This window comes from Athene noctua, chromosome 8 (genome assembly GCF_965140245.1).
Source record: "Athene noctua chromosome 8, bAthNoc1.hap1.1, whole genome shotgun sequence".
NCBI lineage: Eukaryota > Metazoa > Chordata > Aves > Strigiformes > Strigidae > Athene > Athene noctua.
This window is the reverse complement of record NC_134044.1, coordinates 22,188,185-22,210,427: the sequence shown is the minus strand read 5'-3', so window position 1 is coordinate 22,210,427 and position 22,243 is coordinate 22,188,185. Positions and strand designations below refer to the sequence as shown.

The window sequence follows — 22,243 nt, the reverse complement described above, 5'->3', positions numbered from 1 at the left end:
TTGTATCATTATCCTCCTTGGACAGTAATTGGCAATAAGAATACATGCTCTTCTCTTGGTTTTTGTTTCATTGATGAGTTGCGAGGAAAGAGAAGTGCTGTTCATCCAACATGCTGTTTATTTAATATTCAGCTTTCTTGAACTCTTCTTCTTATGCAAAGCACAAATGCTGATGATCAATTATTTTAGCAATCATAATTCAAGCTGAAATTTTACACTCTGTAAACACATTATCATGACCACCACATTATGCATTTGAAAAATTCCAGTTGCAGCAACCCATACAAATGAACACGCTGCATTAGGTTTACAGTAAAATTCTGTTCTAACTAGACGTGCAAGGTATTTTTTTTCATAACAGTAAAATGAATGTAGCACACATATATACTGAGTATTTTTCTACGTGGTGTACAAATGGACACATTCATACACTAAAACATTCACACACTTGCTTTAAAAATTGAATAAAAGTTAAAAATATTTATATTTATCTCTAACAAGAAGTTATTTCAAATATTACATTTTGTGTTTTTAAAATTAAATTACCAGATAAGCTAAAGAAGTCAAAGGGAGCTGCTGTCATTTTTGTAGGAAAATTTCCTATAAACTTCATCAGGTTGATGACAGAGAGCTGCGTTTTCCTGAAGCAACCGGTAGATCTTTGGGAGCAATCTAGAACGCCCTCACAATTAGTGGGTGGCCTAATACATCCCAAAATATAAGTCTATAATTAAATAAAAATTTGCAACATTCAGTTTAGACCTTTTTATGAGTATACTTAATGCACATATAACTGGGGTGTAACACACATATTGCATTACACTTTGCTGATAAACTATGACTTTTCAAATCCACGTTTCATGAAAATGCTCAGCAAAGAGTTTGACATTTAATGCTGCAAATAATAGTAAAAGCCTAAACAGGGAAAAAGTGGGCCTGTTGCTGACGGAGGTGGATGATTTAGTGACAGCAGATGGAGATAAGGCTGAGGATCATATCGGGGATTATTTCATACCACCCGACCCATGGGACCAGATGGGCCGTGTCCAAGGGTGCAGAGAGCCAAAGACATAGCGAGGCCACTATCATGTTAGAAAGCTTGTGGAGATTGAGAGGGTCCTCAATGACTGCTGAGAGGCAGATCTTGTGCCATCTTCTAAAAAAGGAGGCCACTACCACATGGCACACTGCAGCCATCTATGCTGGGACGGGTCCTGTTCGACGTCTCTATCAGTGATGGAGAAAGCAGGGAGTGCACTCTCATCAAGCTTTCAGGTAACACCGGTTTGGGGTCAACTAGCCGCTACGCCTGAAGGCAGCCCTGCCCTCCAAAGGGACCAGGAACCCACTGCGATTCAGGAAGACAAGGGCAGAGCACTGCTCCGGGAGGGAAGAGCCCTTGTGTCGCCCCATGCTGGGACCCGTGGCCAAGGAGCAGCTCTGATGAGAAGAGAAGAGCCTGCGGATCTTGGCAGGCAGCAAGCCGAGCGCCAGTTTTGTACTTGCTGGCCTTCTTGATCTTACAATGGTTTATTCTGTCTGTTCGCTGCCTTTGGAGTATTTGACTTTGAAACCGTAACAACATTATTTCAGCAGTTCTTTTATAAAATATAGTAGCCCTGGTAGAAAGCATGACACCAGCACATCCATGTCCAGTAGATCCTGCTAGTTGCAGATTTGCTTCCAAAATGTGCACTCTGTCTTCAGAGAGAGACAGTGCGGAGCCTTCAGCAAAATGACTGAAAATTGTGATTCCTATGTCTATAATTAAGCCACAATTGACACTTTAAGGAGCACGTTCTACAGTGCATGCTGCAAAAGCGAATACTATGTGTATGCAAGTGCCACATGGTGACTGCAATGAGCATCTATGCTCATCTGCCAAAGGAGTTCCTTGAATTTGTAGTTCACCCCGATTCCTTATCAACCATATTAAAAATCAAGCAATTGCAAGGTCCCATAAATAAGTGACTATTCGAATTTTCACTAATATAGTACTTAACACGCAAAACAAAATTAATTTATTTCCGCATGCAAAAATCTGAATGCGTTGGGAGAGACAGCGCATGCTCACGCACACTTGGAGCTGAGCAAACTGTTACAAATTTACTGGAAAAATTGTATACTGGGCATATGTAATAGGCAATTTGTGAACACATAACTGCTATTTCGAACCCAAACCAAAGCAAATCTATCCAAGAAACATGTTCATATAAACACACTATTTATACATTTGTATATATGCACACACACACTTCTAAATATTTTATATAGAAGCACATTTTGAAAGCATGAAAAACAAGGCATACTGGGGACATAAAAAGCCCTGCTTTGTTTCCCCTAGACACAAGGCGAGCTAAGCACGTGCGCCCACACTGTAACCAATGCCCCCCCTCCAGAGTTATCTTTTGCCGAGAAACAGAACAGCAGCTGCACAAAGAGAAAGTTAGAGGTTAAACCGTGAATATCCGGAGGGAAGAAAAAGAGGCAAGGAACTTCAACATGAGCGTCTTCCCAGGCTTGAACACGAGCCCTATCTTCAACCCATCCCATCTTGCTAATACTCCAAGATACGTTATAACATTCATCATGCGAGCACACTGAACTAAGTGACGTATTTTAATTGTATAAGCACAAGGCTTCTAAAAGTTATGTAGATAAAAATCAAGTTTGGAGTTGTTAAAAGGTATTCTCTTAAAAACCAAGGTTTAAACCACAACCTGAGGTTAAAGTGGATTTAATTTGGCAGGGTGATGTTTATAGTGTTCATCGAATTCTGAAATACCTGCAAAATTTCTCTTTTCTCATTAGCTAAGTATCTGCTTAGTGAAAAATTTCTTCCCACAGTAAAACTCAATTTCCTAACATAAAAAAATAAAAATATCATAAACAGTCACAAATTAAGGTTTCAAAAAAAGAATCTATGACATGTACCTGAGCAATACTTGGTAGATCACAACTTGCTCTCATAATGAACACTTTGGAAGAAAAAAGGTTAATTAAAGCATATACTTGGAATATTAGCTGAAAGGCTGACTGACATACACCAATTTCCATTGCTCTTCAATAGAAATCCTCTTGCCTAAGCCTGCACAATCAGAACATCTACTCCTTAAATAATCAGGAAGAAAAGCGAGAACATTTTACTTCTTGAAGCTTCAGTGTACATTCCAGGGCTCCTCATACTTTAAGCAAATGACAATAAAAAACAGATGTATTCTTATTTCAAAAATACTTTCATAGGCTTAGAGACTGTGATTGTACATCTCCAAAATGCTCAAGTACATACATATACAAGATGCAAAACATGACTGCCACTCATTAAAAAACCCCACACTTTTTCATTGGTCTATATGCCTCTATCTTGATATAGATTTAATTAGGTTCTACCTAAATTCTTCAGTTCTTTCAGCATAGCACTTCTAAAACACAGCCTAATCCATCCATCCGTGCAAGTGGAGTTCTTATCCAGACTTTCATTATCTCATGTCTGAGCTTATGCCGGTCCTGGCAAAAGCAAGCTTGTCCCACTCAGATCCACTTAGGAACCTTCCGAAAAGATCATTATCTTTTATCTTGCCACATCTCTTTGTACTCCTTCAGCAGCTTCATTTTGCAATACCTCAAACATAACACACTTACTAGCCAAGAAGGGCCTCTGTACTTTGCTTATCACTGATTTGGTACCAAAGAGCTAACTTCAGCTACCTCCAAACGGCTAATGATGCACTTGATATATTTTCAAATGAGCATCAGCATGCTTTCTCACACAGTGCTCATTACAAGAGGTGCTCCCAAATTTACAAGCCCCTTCTGACTCCCTTTTCAAAAATCTCCTTTTCCATGTCAGCTACAAAAACTATGTGTTCAGTAGCTCCAGGTGAATTTTTCTTCCATGGATGTATATAATTGCTTTCTGAATTTTAGCATTACCATGCTACAAGGCAAAGAACTCTGCAGAAATATTCTAGGAAAAAATACCTAACTGTGTTTATTTTGGACATTACTTTTATTTGACGCCTTCAGTCTTTACATTAAGAGTAACAAAAAAATCACTCCCTGATTACCTTCATCACATATCCTGGTTTTACAGACCTCTCCCATCACCTCACCCAGCTGTTGCTGGGTTCCTCCCATCCAAACTGGAGACTACTCTTCTGCTTAAGGAAGCTCTTCCATTGCTGATTCTGACTGCAGAGATGACCTTACTTGTGAACCCGAGCAGACACTTCACTAAGTTTCTAGTGAAGACTTAAAAAGAGGGAAGTTTGTTTTCTCACTAGCAGGACAGGCTCCTGGAATTGTTCTACCTCAGGGACATAAGATGCTGAGTCCAGTGTACAAAGAAAGGTGTCAGCACTACTAATTTCTGCTGCGAGGAAAAGAGAGCTGCTCCGTATCGCCTATGGCAGCAGAAGGAAAAGGACAGCAAGGGATACTGGAGACTCAAATCCTCCCCCAGCTGCTATGGTTGTTCAGTCTCCACACCTTGTCTTACTAGCGTGAAAAAAGAATTAGATTTTCTCTCAAGGGTCGAACTTTACCGGGGATGATGACGTAGCTGTGACTAACCAGAAACCTGAAGGGGAGCTAGGGACCTGGTTCCTGTCCACTTTGGTAGAAGCTCTATTGGAACTGCTGTTAGAGCCTAATCTGCCTCCTGGTCCAATTCCTTATCCTGCAAAAGCAGGAAAAAAGGATCAAGTTCCTGCTATAGGCAGCAAAAGGGAATGGCTGCATAAGAAAGTTCAACATGCATGCCTCCATTAATTCACTAGATGAGCAACAGTACCGCAGTAACATCCTAATAAATTCATATTTTTAAGTCAGGAAATCCATTTCTGGTACAGATTTGAAGTTGACCGAGACACATATTAATGAGATTCTCTAGTACTGGTTTTCTTCCTTTAAGTGTGAACCTGTTAGCTTGGTAAACACACTGAAAGGTTTTACGGTTTGACTGCTTTATGGTTAAATAATTTTATATCCTTTTCTGAGATCTTGCATCTGTTTAAAGAACTACTGCCTAGTGAGTCACAGATATTTCCACAGCCCTAGCCACACTCAACCACCGTTATTTTTCAGTCTCCGAAAGAAGCAAGATGATCATTAACTACAGCATCAGGGAAAATAAAATCCATGCTGCCTCACTAAGTTAACATTGCACATCCAATAAAAATAATAATTTCAAAAATTATGAAATCTTTCAAACAATTTTATCTTTGACGTTTCCCATAGTTTCTCTTACTACACTTAGCCATTTTTTCATGTTTCTCTTAACAAGGCTTGCATGGGATGACCTAGTTTACTTGCACTCCTCCCAAACTGTGAAGTAGAATGTGTTAACATAAACCAAATGGTCCCAGTCATTTTGAAACAAGCTTCTCCTCTGCCAGCTACTCACCCTCTGCCACCTCTGTCTACTGCCTTGACACTTTCTAGCCATTTCTCCTCCCAGGCCTTTGCTGCCATCTTTTTTGTTCTCAAATCTTGCCACCCCAAATACCTGATACCTCCCTGCTTTTTTTCCTAGGCTGGTGCCACTTTCTTCTCCCTCCCAGGCCAAGCCTTGCAACCCCAAGCAGTTGGGTTCCACCTTACAACCAGTTGTTCCTCACCTCTAATGTCACCAAACATCGCCGTGTGGGAACCAGCAGCTCAAGCTCCTGTGAAGCCAAGTGCTGCTCATCAAGCCCAGGGTGGCTGGCTCTGCTGCTGTTTAAATGACTGCAGTTTGCCTCCCGGCTGTGTGGTCAGCCAGAGAGCACAGCCCAACAGACACCATCCGTTAACACCACCGCTTCCCATCATGCGCCTGTAGAGTGATTGAATGCCCTGGGCGAGGGAGAGAGCCCAGCTTGGATTTAGTGCCAAATCACAGAGGAGAGGTCAACGTATCGCCTATCCCACTGCTGAACAGGAGAGTGAGAGCCTCATACACTGATCCAGTGAAGGTGTCAGTGCCACCCCTGGCATACGGCATTACTCAGGTTACTATTTTCATCTTTGCTAAAGCAGTATCTACAGTAAGACAGCTGCCCAAAAATTGCATAATATAACATGGCGGGGGGCAGGGAATAAAAAAGAAACAAACAAGTAACAGCAGTGAGGAAAAGGCCTTTAAAACTTTTGTACTGCTATAGCTTTGTTCTGCCATTCAGAAAAAAAATACTAAACAACCTTGCAATAAGCTGCCCGAAGCAAGCTATTTTCAAGTTTCCTCTAGTTTAATGACTACTCATTTCCTCACTCCAGAGGCATACCTCTAAGTGCCACAGGCCATATAGAAGCAAACAAGCGCCTGTGGTAGTTAGGAAGAGAATATTCAGTGAACACTGGCCCATTAAGTGCAAGCCTGAAGGACAGATTACGAATTGCCAACAGGATCCAATGAGCAAATCATACAGAGATGTAAGAGTTTGCCGTTCACACAAAATGCACGCTCCTATGTCAGAAGTTCACAGCCAGAAAACATCATGGGAGTTTGTATCCACAAGTTTAATGGAGGTTGTTTCATGTGTTGTGAAGTTTCAGAGGACAGGAGATCAATCTGCAGGGGCCTGGAGTCTTAAGAGTCTGGGCCCATGGACTACCACCATGCTAAGAACATAAAGGAACTAGATCTAGTGTACATGACCCATGGTCGTGGCAGTAAAAGACACCTCACCCAGCACCCTCATGAGTAATACATCAAATCACAGCAGTAGGTTGGTCCACCACAGGAGGATTGCAAGGCCAAACTTCAACATACTTTTTCTTTTATATCTGAAGAGTGAATGGCTTGAGAAGGACACTAGACAAATATGATGTCTCACTCCAGTACTGGCTAGCAGAAATGGTTTCTCATCACACTTTGCACTGGAATAATTTTAAATTCTCACAATGACAAATACTGTTCCTTGTATCGCGATGTTTTTTTGCCACAAATGAGAGCCTTTTCCCATTCCCTCTGCAACCACACTGAGGAGTCCAGCTGAACAAGGTCAAGGGCTATTCCAGCTGAACGTGAAACACCACAGCAAACTGCCATACAAGACAAAGGGAGGAGGTGGTACAAAATTATGTTGCCAGATTGAATTTGCACAAAAAAAAGCCCAAAAGGAGCAGCTGTGATCTGGCACACGCCACGTTTGATCACACACTACCTCTCCTCCCAAGGCAAGCTTATCAGTCATGTCGTGCCCTTGCAGATTTCCTGGAAATAAGACAGTCAAAAGAGCTCACTGGCAACTCACCCGTTAGCACGAACGTGGAGCCCCGGCCTAAGTCTAGTTTTGTTTGGGTTTTTAGGTAGTTTAAGTAATTTATCTAGTCTTCACATCAGACTAAAAAGGAGACAGAGAATGCAGATGGGATTGTCATTTTCCATTTGGCCATGTACTAAGGGCAACTGTTACAGGAAGCTTGAACTGTAACAGAGAATGGGGGTTCTTAAATACCTACCCTCTGAAACTGTACAGCTGTCTACAGCTGTTGCTCAGAGTAACTAGTAAATAATACCAAAATCTCCTACTGCCACTCAAAGCTTATAATTTCCAGGAGCATGCAGTTCAGCAAAATGCAACAGAAAGTGATCACTGATCAAGAACACATCCTGCTACTGCACAGGACAGCCCTGAACCAGAAGTCACAAGCAAGGAAAACTAATACAATCCCCTCCACACAAACACAATGCTTCATGTGCTGGACTGAACAACTCAAAGATACAGAGTCTCTCCCAGCTACCACACTTCTCCACACGCTACTCTTTTCTTAATTCATTGTGTAAGCTGACACCACCCTCCCCAAGCCATAACTGAAAATTATAATTAACAAGATGACAATACAGGAAGAGAAATCTGGTCTCAATCAGTATTGAATTCTTGCATTCTTGCTTGTTGAGAAAGGAAGGTAAATTTAATTCTGAATTTTGCACAAACAACTGCAGTCTTTCAGCATGGCCTCCTGAGATTTTGCTTTCACTAGCATGATAAAAAAACCGCACTTCCTAAATGAATAAAATAAAGGAACACTCTAATGAATGGGAACCCAAACTGCCGTGGCAGTAATCAGGATAACACAAGATCATGTTGCAGGCCAACTTCCATGCAGCTTGTTCCCCACTTTTCAGGGGAAGACCACTGAAAGCCACTTGCCTTTGCACAGAAGTGTAACTCTGACCACACGTTCTCTGAAGGATCACAATTGTAACATGCCTAGGTCTGAAACTAGACATATACATGAAAAACATGCTATGATGAACATACATATCAAATCCAAATTCTCTCCCACAAACACACACACACTTATTTTAATCTCAGGTAAATTGAAGTGTGGTCCTGCAACCATCAGTACTACTGTTTAACTGGTTTGGAGGCTGTTGTTGAACTTCAACACAACACATTAGCTCCCAAATAGAATTACATTTTTTGCCTTAAAATTTTACTATTTTGTTCAGCTCCACAAGGATGAGGACTAAGGAGAAAACCTCCAAATTATCGAACAAAAACTGTCACCCCAGATTACTGTCTCCAGAACATATTCCAGAAATATACTCCTCTACAAGAGCAACTTTGCCTTCCAGACTGTCTGAAATCCTGACAAATGGGCAACCCATCTTACATGCTGTCTCTCGAATGGGGAAGATCACCCTCTAAAAATCCACTAGTCCACGCCTAACAGTGAAACTACAGTGTATCCTGTATACCCATGTTACCCAATGTCATCTAGAAATTAATGTGGTGAATTAATTTAAGCAAACATTCCCCTAGCTCTCAACAATTTTCAATGAAACCATTAAGAATTCTTCTCAGCTGAGTCCACTGTGAATAAACATCTGCTGAGAACTTACCTTCCCCTTCCCATTTTGAAACCTGTACATGTTACTTAAGTAACCATCCTGGATCATTCATTCTCAACTAAAACAACCGTGAAACTAGCTATTAAACAGACACACCCTCTGCAATCCAAAAGGACAAAAAGGAATTTCCTTCAATTGTGGCGTAGAGATAGGGTATAAGTAAGAAAACACTCAAATACAGTGTAGTTTAATGAAAGTAAAACATTTCACATATCCTCCAGCAATAACACCCCCCCCCCCAAAAAAAAAAAAAAAAAAAAAAATCAATCTTCACAGCCTTTACTTCAGTAGTTTCTTACTCCTGGGCCTTTCCCAAAACCAATTCAATCCTTCCCATGACCCGTCTTCCCTTCAATGATACCTACCCGCTCCATGCTTAAAACGTATGCCAGTTCGTATTTCTGTCAATTCCAGCCTGACCTGTTCATGAAACGTAAGAAATTGTTCCTTGACAGCTCTGTCCACAAGCCACCCAAACCATTACAAGATTTTCTCCCAGTAAAAGCTGGGATCAAAGCCAATGGCATTGTCAGCATGAACTTGCTCACAGAGGAAGTCAATACAAGGTGGGACTTCTCAAGCTATGAAATGCGTCTCATCACCACAAGCAATAAATGAAAACATAAGCCCGTTCTCCTCTGTGAGGCACTTATTTTCATAAGAAGCACAGTCTGGTTTTAAAAGATCAATTGTTCTGGGTCACAGTCAGATCTACACTTCAATACATGTAAGATGCTTGATAACAGTTGAGGACAAGACATTATTTTGAGCTTCAGAAAATGTAACAGTGCAAGGAAACTGGACCTGGAGATACTCAAGAAAAACACAGATCTGGATATAATTTAATGTCTCACCTACAACCAAGGTCCTAAAGGGTCCTTGTATCAAAATCTGAGTAAGAGCTCACTGCATAATTCAAACCCCACCTCGCTGCTCTGATTTTTGATTCTTCCTCGCTGAGCACTGGGAATTGGAGCTACAGCCGTGTCCAACACCAAAGAGGAGTCAATCAGCTTTCTGATTCCAGCAGAGTTACAGATTTAAACCATCTGAGACCTTAAATCTAGGCAGCAATGAGAACTGTATTCTCTTTTCTAGGTATTTCTAAAACCCTCACGATGGCATTACTAGAAAGGCAATCCGGGTCACGTCTCCAACGCAAAGGGGTCGCTCCAGTTGCTTGACCCAAGTTGCTCCTAAACTTCACACTGAACAGAGTGAAAGCAGGGCACAGGCAAATGCAGCTGAAAAACACCATTACAAGGACTCTGTTTAGGAACACTGATGAGAGTCCAGGCATTTTAATTACATCACAGTTATATTTCCATAGTATTTAAATAATTATTTGCATATAATTTATTTCAATTATTTGCATGGCTATCATAGGAGTTGGGACATTTTATTGAAAGGCAAAATAAATCATATTTCACACAAAGCGATTTTATAGAATCTTGCAGTGAATTAATTACAAGTCAATATAATGAACCACAAAATAAAAATTATCCCATAAATAATGAAGTCCCTCAGTCCTCCCAGGCCACCCCTACTCCAGTAATCATATAAGTTCACTAAATACTAGAATAACTTCCACCATTCAAAGTAAACTCAATGCAACTATTTCATTTACATACACGAATCAACATCTGTGTCCACAGAATTTAAAGTATGCATCCAGCCTGTGTTCAGAAGGTCATGGAGTTTACTGGTATGTTTGGACAGAATTCAAAACATCACACATTTTCCACCTCAAAATACACACTGTAAAAATTAATCTTTTTAAAATAAAAAAAAAAAAAAGTCAAGCTAGAATGATTCAGGGATCAAAAATACTCTTGCCCTGATCTGCTCCTCCTGCTTGAGTGGTTCACAATCGATTTTTATTACAAAATTTCTAACAATAACCTTAAAAAAAAAATAATCATACCAACAGTAGAGTCAGAATGTAGACATTGGTGGATGCCTCACAGAAAATCTGGTTTGGTATTAGAGTTGGATAAAGCTGAATATGGGTTGGTGGAGCTGGTTGTTAAATTAGGAATGGATGCAGAATGTGTTTTTACTGAAGCAAGCCACACAAGAGAGGGAGGGACAGGTGTTGACTTAACATTACTACCATCAAAACCAGTTTGCTCAGGCAGCAAGGAGGAGTTCAAATGGAAAGCAGCACAGCATTATTTTATGGTTTCTGCTAAACAAGCAAAAAAAAAATCCTGAATACAAATTCATGAGATGAGAGATAGGTTGTGGTCAACAAAATAACTTGCAAATTTCAAGAGACAAATATAGTAGATAAACATCAAGCAGTATAAACTGAGAACAAAACACATGAAACCATGAAAGAAAAAAAAAAGTTAGGTATACCTTAGAGTAATAAAAAAAAAAAAAAAAAAACACACCACCAAAGCAAAGCAGTGATAAGAACTCTATCAAACCAATCTGAAATATACTCGATGTAATTTCTAAGTTTCTCTTCATTTTAACCAACTTGATATTAAAGATAAATAGTGGCATCTATTTATGGAATTACACTACATGGCCCTTACACCTCCTGCAAGAACATGTACTTGGTCAAACAGGGGACACTATTACCTTGCTTAGGCCACCAGTGACCAATTTTGACAGGAGAGATTTCTCTCTCTATTTTCCAGTGAAAGTAGATTCATGACATTCTTCAATATATAGGGATTTTATTTGCTCATGTTTAACAGCTTGACAGCATAGACAGGTAATAAATTACTCACTTTCAGATTGAAATCTAGACTATGACTCGGCTCCTTAGTAGTTTAGAACTGCACTACACAAAAAGAGCATTTTTTTTTTCTGTTGAGAATTTTATTGCGATGCATTCACTGTTTAAAAACAAACAAGAAACCAAACAAACAACAAAAACCCCACAATAAAAACCCCAACTCTCCCTGTATCATAAGCAATAATGCTCCTTACAAATCTGCAGGATTTGGTCTTGAAAGACAAGACAGAAAAACCTTCAACAGTTTGGGAATTCCCCTACCATTGACCCAACTCTACAGGGAGTTCTGCACTGTTTGGACAACACTTGCTCAGCAGATGCAGCTCTTGCTACCACCAGCCCAGTACACACTCACCACCTGAATGAAAAGTGTAATTAATGGCCTAACGCAAGGATTTCAGTAGCCATGTTTATTCTGCCCATTCAACAAGCATAAGTAGATAAAATCCTAAAGCACTGAATATTGTTATACAACTACCTCCTTGTGAAAATACATTTAAAAAATTCTCCCATCATTTCATTTCCACTGCTCATTTCATTTGCCTTGCTTCCACCCATCATTCCACTACTCTCCTTCCTGGCTCCAGGATTTATTAACTTGAGTAAAAGCGATTTCAGTATTTCTACTAAAGCAATACTCAGCAGATGTCTAGCATCTATATTTATATAACTCTAGAACTGGTAATAAACATGATTTTTGTATTGCCACACTACATTTTTTAATGAGACATCACTCCTTGTCTCTGTTTACCATGAATTACGTTGGCCACAACCGAGTCCTTATCCCATATTATTACACCACATAACAAGAGTTTGGAAGGCTGAATGGAAACCTTGTTATATATGAAGGAACACCTAATGGCTAAAGATTGGCATTATCCTCCCTGTCTCTGTGGACAGCAGGGCTACTCAGATGCACGCAGAAAAGTATCGAAGCAGAGGGAGATGCCTGGGAAGGCGTTAGGTGTAAACACTCAGACTTCAAGAGCTTGTTTCCATCCAGATCCCAACCACAGTGACTTTCACAGGACTCTGCCAAAGACATTTGTCCAAGATCGAGTGTGTGGTTCCTAGATGACGTCAGACATCCAGGCAGCCAGCCAACTTCCTATGGAAGTGATTTCAATATTGCTGGAGTTCAAATCTAACTGTATATATCATATGATTACTTATGTAAGGAGCCAGCAGCTTGCATAGGTAGCCTGTATTTTTGAATCTAATAAAATGTTTTGAAAATGCAAAGAAATAGATTGACGTAAACAGAAATCTTATTCAAATTTCACACCTTCCTCTAAAGCCACTTATTCCAGAAAGGAACAGATGATAGCCAAGACAAATTCCATCCTTGCTCAACTGGGACTCAGACAGCCTATGATGCAAAGCAGAGTATTTTCTCACCTGCAAATTTACAATTGTTCCATACCCATAATTACACCTTAAACGTAAAGCCTTGCCCCTTCTACTCATGCTTCACAACAGGCTCTCACTGCCTCAAGGCTTTTCACAAAATTTGCTCATTTTTCCCTTTGAGATGTTTCTCTTAAAACTTTTCTATGATGCACAGAACACTACATCCAACCAACCAAAAAGCCAAACAAATTTGAGGACAGTTATCCTACAGGTTAATGAAATGACCATTCCTCTTCTCGGACAATATAACATCAGTACTTCCATGCACACTTTCATCTCTCTGTATCCATTTATCCACTGCCTCATTTTTTTTTACTGACATTATAACTGGACACGATCAAGCACAACTAATCCCTGTCCCACGACCAGGACACTGATAGATCCCTGTCCCACAGGCAATAAGCAGTGCCACAGCAGTTGGCAGTATTCTGTAGTGCACTCATGGTCATAAAATAGTTGACCGTTAAACAGAAATAGGAAGCTGGTGAAGCTCCTACCATATTAAAGCAGGGCACCAAATTAATGCGTTCACGTAATCAGCGCTCAGAGCATTCAGAGATTAATACGCTGCGAGATATGATTTGAAAGAGAAGAAAAAGAAGCAGAATTAATGCAACCCTTCCCCTCCCTCTTTCGGCCCCAGTCTCCTCTCCCAGTCCTCAAAAAGGAAATATGCATTTGCAACACCCCAGTTCAGATTTCAGATTCTGGCAGAGTGTTTCCAAGGTCTTTGCTGTCCTTTCTGATCATCCCTCTCTCCTAAGTAACAGCTCAGAAGTTCAGTGACAAACAACAACAGGAGAAGGACAGCAGAAAAGGTTCCGTCCCTCAGCAATCCCTTCAGGATTCACCCTATATGTGAAGGACTATACTAATCATAATCAGGGTCCCCTTTTGTCCACTGCAATCTCACAACTTTTTCATGGAAATCTCCAGTTTGATTCTGTAAATTAAATTTGGACTGTCTTCTAAAAATGTAAATAGAATAGACAAAAAATAAAATAAAATTTAAAAAAAAAAAAAAGACAAAAAATAAATCTTTTAGTCCTCTGTGGTATTTTTGCACAGGACATATTTGCAGCAGTGTTAATTACTGGTCACTATTAAGCATACTGTGCAATAAAGTGTCTGAAAACATTCTGAAATTTTGGAGAAAATGAATGGGAAGTGTCCATCCAGCTAAACAAAACATTAAGTCAGAGTTCTTTATTATACCAACCAATGTTTAAGAATGTCAATTCTTTCACCTTCATTACAAAATGTTTTCTCACAATTTGTAATATGTATCACAAATGTTAGATGAACATTAACATATTTTATTTCAAAACTTATTCTGCCATCTTTACAGTTATACTTGCGTACCAATTAGTGCTATTCTGTCATTTATAGCTTTTTAATAATATCACACACAACCCCTCTACAGTAAACGACTCACTGACCTGAACAGTCCGTTGCATTAGAAATACAAAAATTAAGGTTGCCTATGTCTGACTCATGTTTTACAGAATAGCCTCACTCAACGCAAAAAAAAAAAAATCTCCACCCCTGACACAAAGGTCACATCTTTGCCAAACTTCAGGCATATATTGTTCTTAAAGAGGAAATAAAGCTTTTCAAGAAATCTTTTTAGTAGGTAAATAGACCGACTTACTAGTTTTCCTTGTTGTTGTTATCACAACAGCTGACCTACCCCAGCTAACTTGGCAAGAAAAGGAAGTCTATTTGATGCAAACCTTATCATAAAATATTTCAGCCAACTTCCCCAAAAAATAAATGTGATCCAATTTCCCAAGCTTAGTTGTTTTTACAAAGCTTTTCCCCATTGCAACCACATTTCCACTGGGATCATAACCCTAAGCAATCACATAAACAACTGAATTTCTGTGAGGGCCATGACCCGACTTGCAGCTTCCTTCGCCCATCCCCAGTCACCACGTCTCCCTAGGAAAGCCCTGCGATGGGGGCAGAAGGATGGACAGCCCTACGCACAGGAGACCCTGACATTCTCCATTTAAAACAACAAGGAACAAAAAGTATTTTTCAAGTTTTGTCTATGATTGCCACGCTCAAGCCCAAATCAAAGTCCCAGACAAAAGCAAACCCCAAAGGAATAGGAATCAAGGTCTACAACTCCAGACTGGCCTTTACCCATGGAAAACGCAAGCTGTGACAAGCCTTGTTTTGGCAAATTCTAACACAAATCACCACCGCTAGTTAAGTCCATCTTCAGTCAGTTGCAGTTATTTTGCTGTTGCCAGTGTTTACGCATGCAGTGGCTCACATGTATTTATTGTATGATTCTTCTGGTAAATCAGCATAAGTAATCTCTATATAGTGGAACCATCTTTTATAGCAGCTATCAATAAATAGGGCCTTACAGGATTCCACATGATGAAAATAAGATACCCGATCTAAATACTGTGCTTTTAAAATACTTCTTGACTAGATAAGATGTTAAGAAACATAGGGCATGGGTATAGCTTGGAAATCCTGAACAACCTCACAACAGAAGTGTCACACAAACGATGCTTCACAGGTAAACACAGAACAGCCACTATTTCAAAAATTGTCCAATTTGGTTTATAACTGATTTTGTTAACCCACATTTTGCTTTTGGCTTAGCGTATTTGGGGACCACAATTAGGGAGAAAAAAAAGACCAAACAAACAAACAACACAGATGTCATTTTTAGCAATTTATAACTACACAGATACACTCTTCTTAAGAGCAGGAGCAAGGCTGTATGCACAGAGCTAACTCTGCTTTCTCCACATATACATTATGCAATGCAACGTGATAAATATGTAACCACGAAGCCACACACTATAATGCAAATAGGATACAGTACTCTTCAGTGACCCAGGAGAAGGCAAGCTACACCACGTTCTGACTGTGATTTCTTTTTTTTTTTCCAATTTCATTTTCATAATGGTCCAGCACTTATTTTGCAGATTTTTTATACCATCTCTCTATGGTATGTAAATAATTTAGTCAACAGTAAGACATTATGCAATTTATTTTCAGCCAACAGCACAGCCCTCGTTAGGTGCAATTCATGGGAAGAAGTAGTTAATTATGGTAATTCATCTGCAGACCTAGGTGAGCAATTTCACTGTTATTCTGCTATCCTATTTAATATGCATATGCTGTATAAGAGCAGTTAAATGGCAACTTTCAAAACTGACATCCCAAGCCATGATTCTATAACAAGCTCTGAACCTGGGCTTGGAGGCAGAGCTACAGTAAACACCGCTTCTGGGGAGGCAAAGGAGTTGATTTACACAAAACAACTTGCAAGATCAGAGTTTAAGGTAGTCTACTGAATAGACCTCTACAAGATCCTAGAAATAATTCTATGCTATTGTATTGCACTATTTGTGGAGTGGTATGTGATCATATAATTAGAGATCATACGGTACATTCACCAAAGAATACTTTAGGGCTTGGGGGGGGGGGGGGGGGAGCTCTTTTAAAAAAGAAAACTACATTATCTGGAAATTCAGAGCTAATCTCAACAACTCAGAAATGCTACCAGGGAGCTTTTCCTTCACAAACTTTAGAGGAATACATTTCAGGTCTTATTTCTGCCTCAGGAAGAATTAGTTCCAAACAAAACCAGCTGAGGTTTTCAGTCATTGAGATGTTAAAAGTCTAAACAAAGTATTTAGCAAAATAACCTATGTGTCAATATTGAAATAAAAAATAATATCTAAACTGCAGCTCTACGATAGCAATGTCAGGGATCAAAGATGGCATTTGGTTCAGAACCAACACTGAAAGAAGCGCTCTGGACAGGTGCAAGAGGAATACCACTGGTTTGGTAGCTAAATCAGGGGAGAGGAGAAAATGAAGGGCAGGTCTCAACTAGATGCAGGAGCATGGCAGTTTCCTGGAGAAGTGCTGTGCTGAAGCACAGACTAGTTAACCCTCTGTGTTCAGGGGAACGCTCCAGCCTCCTCTCCTGTTGACGTGGGCCAGAGGCCACTGGACTGTCCTCCCTGTGAAACTTTCTTTGGGGCAGCTCAAGCAGCAGCAGCAGCAGCAGCAACCACCTGACCCAGCACCCGCTTCCCTGGGCGTCTCAGCACATGCCTTTGGGCAGCCTTCAAAGAAGAGTCCTTGATCTTGGGGCTCTTCTTCACAGCACCTTGCCTCCACCCTTCTGTAGCCTGTCTGCAGGCTTCAGAAACAGATTGCTAAATGATCCAGCTTGCGTAACTTTGAAGAGCATACAACTAGCAAAGGGCAGCCGCCTGCCAAATCCCTGCCCTCCCGAGTGAAGCACATCAAATAATACAAAAATCACTGAAGCTCCACTCGCTTTGGAGAACAGGCAGCCAACTCAGCCAGGCTTGTATGTGCAGCGCTGGTCTTCAGCCATAAACCAAGCCCAGAAATCTGCAAACCCCCCCTCAATTAAAAGCTTAAAGTCATAGGGACTTTAGATAGTCACTGCTTTAACGATAGAGGCACAGAAGTTTTACATGAGCATCTTGAAGGTGTCAGTGGGGCACAGGTCCATGATGCACACACACAGACATTCAGTTAGTTTTAATTTTAACTTTATATGCTTTGATATAGCCACAGGACTAAAACATTAGTGGTCTCTAGCTTGTTTATGACTGACTACATATGCTAGAATGAGTATTGCCAAAACTCATAGCTAAAATAAAAACCAGCATTCGAACAGCACAAAACTTCACAAACCAAATAAACAACACATTGCAAATATTTAAGACTTCCAAGCAAAGGCTACTTCCGTAAATGTCAACATTTAAACTGGCAACAAAGCAATTCAGACACTGAAACAAACGACTGGCTAAAAAACCCACCACCTCGTCCTCATCATCATTTTAAACAGTTCATTTTTCTGTTCTCCCGAAACATGCATGGTGCTCAAATTATAACTGAACAAATGTACATATCCCTAGCTATTTAAGAAAAAAAAAAAAAAAAAAGGAAACATTAAATTTAAATCTTTTTGCTTAACCTGAGACTAGAAAACTGTCAGCTCCGAAAATTAGTTTCAGAGCCTTAATGCATCTGAAAATGGCTTACTTTGCTAAACATGACAAGCAAATTCCAAAATAAAGGGAAACCCTTTTCCTCAACACGCACACTAATATTTTTCTTTCCTGAAGGCTGGATCATTTCCAGAGAACCTGAATTGACTTCAATGGAGCGATAATATATTTCTTACGAAGAACACGTAGAGTGCCTCAGAATACAAGAAAATGGTTCAAGTAAGAAAAGGCTTCACTCAGCTCTTCTAAAAATACCCAAGGATCACACTTAAAAGTGATTTTTTTTTTTTTTAAACAATTAGGGCTTGACTACACCAATAGCTGTATCTGCTGATATATAGATATGTATTACGCTAAACTGGAATGAGACACTTTCTGGAGTTATTCCAAAAAAATGCGAACGCACTGTAAATTCACACTTTTAACTTCAAGACACGCTACCTAGCAAGTGTAAATACATTCTTGTAAAGTTTAAGGGATTTAATAAAGTGCTAGCAAGATTTTCTTTCTAAATTAACTAGAGGATACTCCTCAGTGTAGAGTATGGTGAAAATAAGAAAAGTCACAACATAAAAGCACAATTTACAATAGCAAAACCCAATGTATACAACCTTAAGAGATTTCCCCAAACTAAAACACTCCCTAGAATTTCGTTTTCCAGCAGATGAAAAATATCCACACAACACATGAAAACAAGACAATGTAACAGAAAGCGCGTGCTTATCAGTATCACAAGCACAACTTGTGCATCACACAACAGGACTGTGAGGCTTTAGGAGACACCTATACTGCCAGGGAAAGCACTCACCAGAAAGCAACATCCTACGTTAGGGCTGCACATCTTGCATTAGCGTTTCTCTTGACAAGACCTGCAATGTTCTATCTGCCCAGGGCACGCAGCTCTGACAGGGAAAATACTACTGGTTCTTAGTAAATGGAAGAAAAATTATTTTCATACAAACTTGTAAAATTGCTTAACTACATAAATTTATAAACAAGAATCATATAGGAATTCATTAAGGAAGGCTTGCCCAAATGCAATTGTAAGCACATGAGAAAGGTCACGTCACCACTGATGTCTACTTTATATATGGACAAATACACGCCGTCAGGACAGCAAGACTAACGAGACCACTACGTACGGAAAGGTTGGTGTCAGACTGGCTTAGCTATGAGCTGGCCCACTGCAGCCTGCGAGGATTTTGTCTGACAGCAGAGCCAATATAAGAAGTCCATGGTCCACCCTTAGCTACTATCGATAGGTTCATTCCTATGGATAAGCTATAGTTTATCGCCACCTTCACGGCAATAATGCAGGCGTTTGTGGAGTCATGCTGTAAACTGGTTCAGCAAAACCACTTGGATTTTAATACTCCCCAAAACAGCAGTAGGTTTTAACACAATCCTTCCAGAGATGATGTTTGTAGGACCAATAAACCACTGTGTCAGCATGGCGGGGGAGTCAATCAACCATGGCAAAGGATTGAAACATCAGTTCCATACAGGGAGGTTCACAGGGATCTACCTGTACCTTTGTTGTGTGTCCCCATTCCACCAAGAGAAGGGTCCCACCACCCCCACTCCCATCTCTGCCGCTGGGACAAGCAGCTGCTTGCACAGCTGTGCTCTGAAACCCATCCCTGAAGTGGCTCCACCAAAAAAAGTTCAGCTTTTCCCCACCCCCAAAGAGCTGCCAGGGTCTGGAAAAAATGCAGGCATCTTGAAATTTCGTATAAAGTTGCCCTTCCACATACTAAGGACACAACCATGCCAAACTTTATGAACCGAGTAGCCTGATTTCAACACGATCCTTCATCACGTATGGGTGCCATCAGAAAATACTGCCCATGTGAAGGACTGCGTTTTGTCCAACATAAAACGAGAAGACGAGCACAAAACTTATCAAGACAAAGGGATCACTTGCCTAAACTAGAAACTCCAAATCAGCTTCTGCTGACAAATAAAAGAAAAGTCACTTTACACTGCTATGCAGCCTTTTGCCAGATCTCAGGGCACTGAACTGGGTCTGAAAAAAACCTCCTCTTAAGTATTAAATCACTGGTGCATGGGTAAATTTGTTAATCCATTTGCTAAGGTCACACAGCGGCAGAAATAGCAGATAATCCTGACACCAGCTTTCTGTCCTAATCGTTACGCAGACAGAAAATCTTCAGTGATGTAAACTAAAAATAAAGTAAATACAGTTATCTGTTACATACAGGTATATTAGGTCAATCTAGAAAAGCAAAATTGTGGGTGTGGGGAACAGAAGTGTGTCTCTGGGGATCCACCACAGATCTGAACAAGCCTATGAAAATTTAGAGAGAGAATTTGTAACAGAAAGTAATTCCATAATTCCCTCTATTCAAGCAGTCCCTATGAAGGGCCTGGGTAGACAAACTGCAGCCATGCTCAAAAAAAGTCTGAAAACGTTGAACAGTAACCCACAGGAAATATTCCATTACTTTATAGTCCCCACATTAGGACGCCAAAAGCTTGCCATTCATTCTGTATTGAAATTAAAGCAGTATTTTACAGATTGCCTGTAAATCACCAAAACCGGGGAAGTCTTCTAATATCAGAGGGCAGCCAGGCACACAGCTGACACTGTCGACACACAGTCAAGAGAGCTATGACAATTTCTACCAGTTTTAGTGCTATTACATTTGAAAGCATCCTGGTAACACCCGCTATGGAGCTCTGACAATTCAAGACCATTCTGGTGAATGCTTTCGTATTGATATAAAATACACTGCAAGCACCAGTTTCCAAAGAGGAAAAAGCGAGACTGTGAGACAACAAAAAGAGAAAAACTTTACAAATTAAAAATACTGACCCAGACAATGAACTACATTGGCATTATTAAGATGTATTAAAAACAACAACATAATAAAATCACTGTAGGCAGAAAAGACTAATATTTCTGTTCTTCCTTAGGCAAAACTCACAGCAGTTTCACTGGGATTCTCCCCCAGATATGGCTGGCTGACTACATCCACAGCCTCCATGTGCCAGGTTTGTTCCTTCAGCCAGCCCCTACTGCATCCATCTTAGTTACACTACACATATCCTGATTACAAGGACTTATAAACAGCAAGAGTAATTTTAGAGGTGATCCACAAAACTGTGACTTCAGTCAAGATGAGGTTCACTATTACCATCTCAAGTGTCAACAGTTTTGCAGTAAAGAACTTAGATTTGAGTTTCAAGCTAAAATCATTTACTGACTTTCTCAAAAGCACATTTTGCATTCTCTCTGTCCCAAGCACATCTATTTCTGAGCCAGAACACAAGACTACTATCCATAGGTTTTGCTGGTCAACAAGGTACGAGAGACATTATGAAGCATTAATTCCATGTATTTTCTTAGGTTCTGGACAACAAGATACCACCAAATAAAGATACTGCTTAAATATCAAACAACAGAGTATTTCATATATTGCGCAGTTTCTCGATGTGAACTCTTTAAAGACAATCTTTCTGAAGTTGCAATTCTGCACACTCGTCTGCACAGCACAGGACAAAGGCACGTACCAGCTCACAGTCTCAAAGCCGTGTTTGTTCACCCAGAACAATGGGGCATGTGACTTGTCAACACTACCCACAATAAAAACAATAAGATAAGGCTGCCACTGATTTCAGGATGACTGACTTTGTTTTTGCTAATTTTAAGCCACAACGTCAATAAAAATTTATTGCATAAACTCCCCGATTTTAAAAAGCCCAAAGCTAACCTCAAAGTGCACCTGAGGTTTTCACTCAAAACTTCCTCAGCTTTTTGCATTCATACCAAGCACTGACACCAGCTCCCCCCAAAGCTTCCTCCTGACTTCATCAAGAGTTGGATCAATGTTTTACGCCTAAAGCCAAGATTATTTTTATCAAATAAGAGCACTGCCAAAATTAATCCTGTTTCCTGCCCTGCTACCCCTCTGCCCGCGGGCAGGCCCCTCGCTCACCTCTGCTCGGTGCCCCACTCGCTGCCAGCAGCACAACCTGCAAAATGAGACTCCCTCAGCAGTCCCGCAGGTTTCGCTCCCCCACAGACCGGGGCCACACCGTCCAGACCCATCCAACTCCCCTGGTTCAGGAGGGCTACATAGGATCAAGTCCTGTGTGTAAACTTAACTAAAGTGAGGAGAAGCGGGAAGAAAGCAGAGAAAAGCCAGAGAACAGAAACAAAAAGGTACCAGTTTGGTTTAAAGAACTGACAGAAGAATA

General features: G+C 40.3%; 1 protein-coding gene across 5 annotated transcripts in view; it reads right to left on the bottom strand.

Moving 5' to 3' along the window:
- Positions 1 to 22,243, bottom strand: part of TBL1XR1 (TBL1X/Y related 1) — a 130,801-nt gene that overhangs the window by 88,157 nt on the left and 20,401 nt on the right. The window contains exon 1 of one of the 5 annotated variants that reach the window (XM_074911692.1): positions 21,982 to 22,007. The exons of the other annotated variants lie outside the window; for them this stretch is intronic. The gene's annotated coding sequence lies outside the window, so the exon portion shown is untranslated. Of the gene's footprint in view, positions 1 to 21,981; positions 22,008 to 22,243 lie in introns of those variants that run through there. 5 annotated transcript variants of the gene reach the window in all.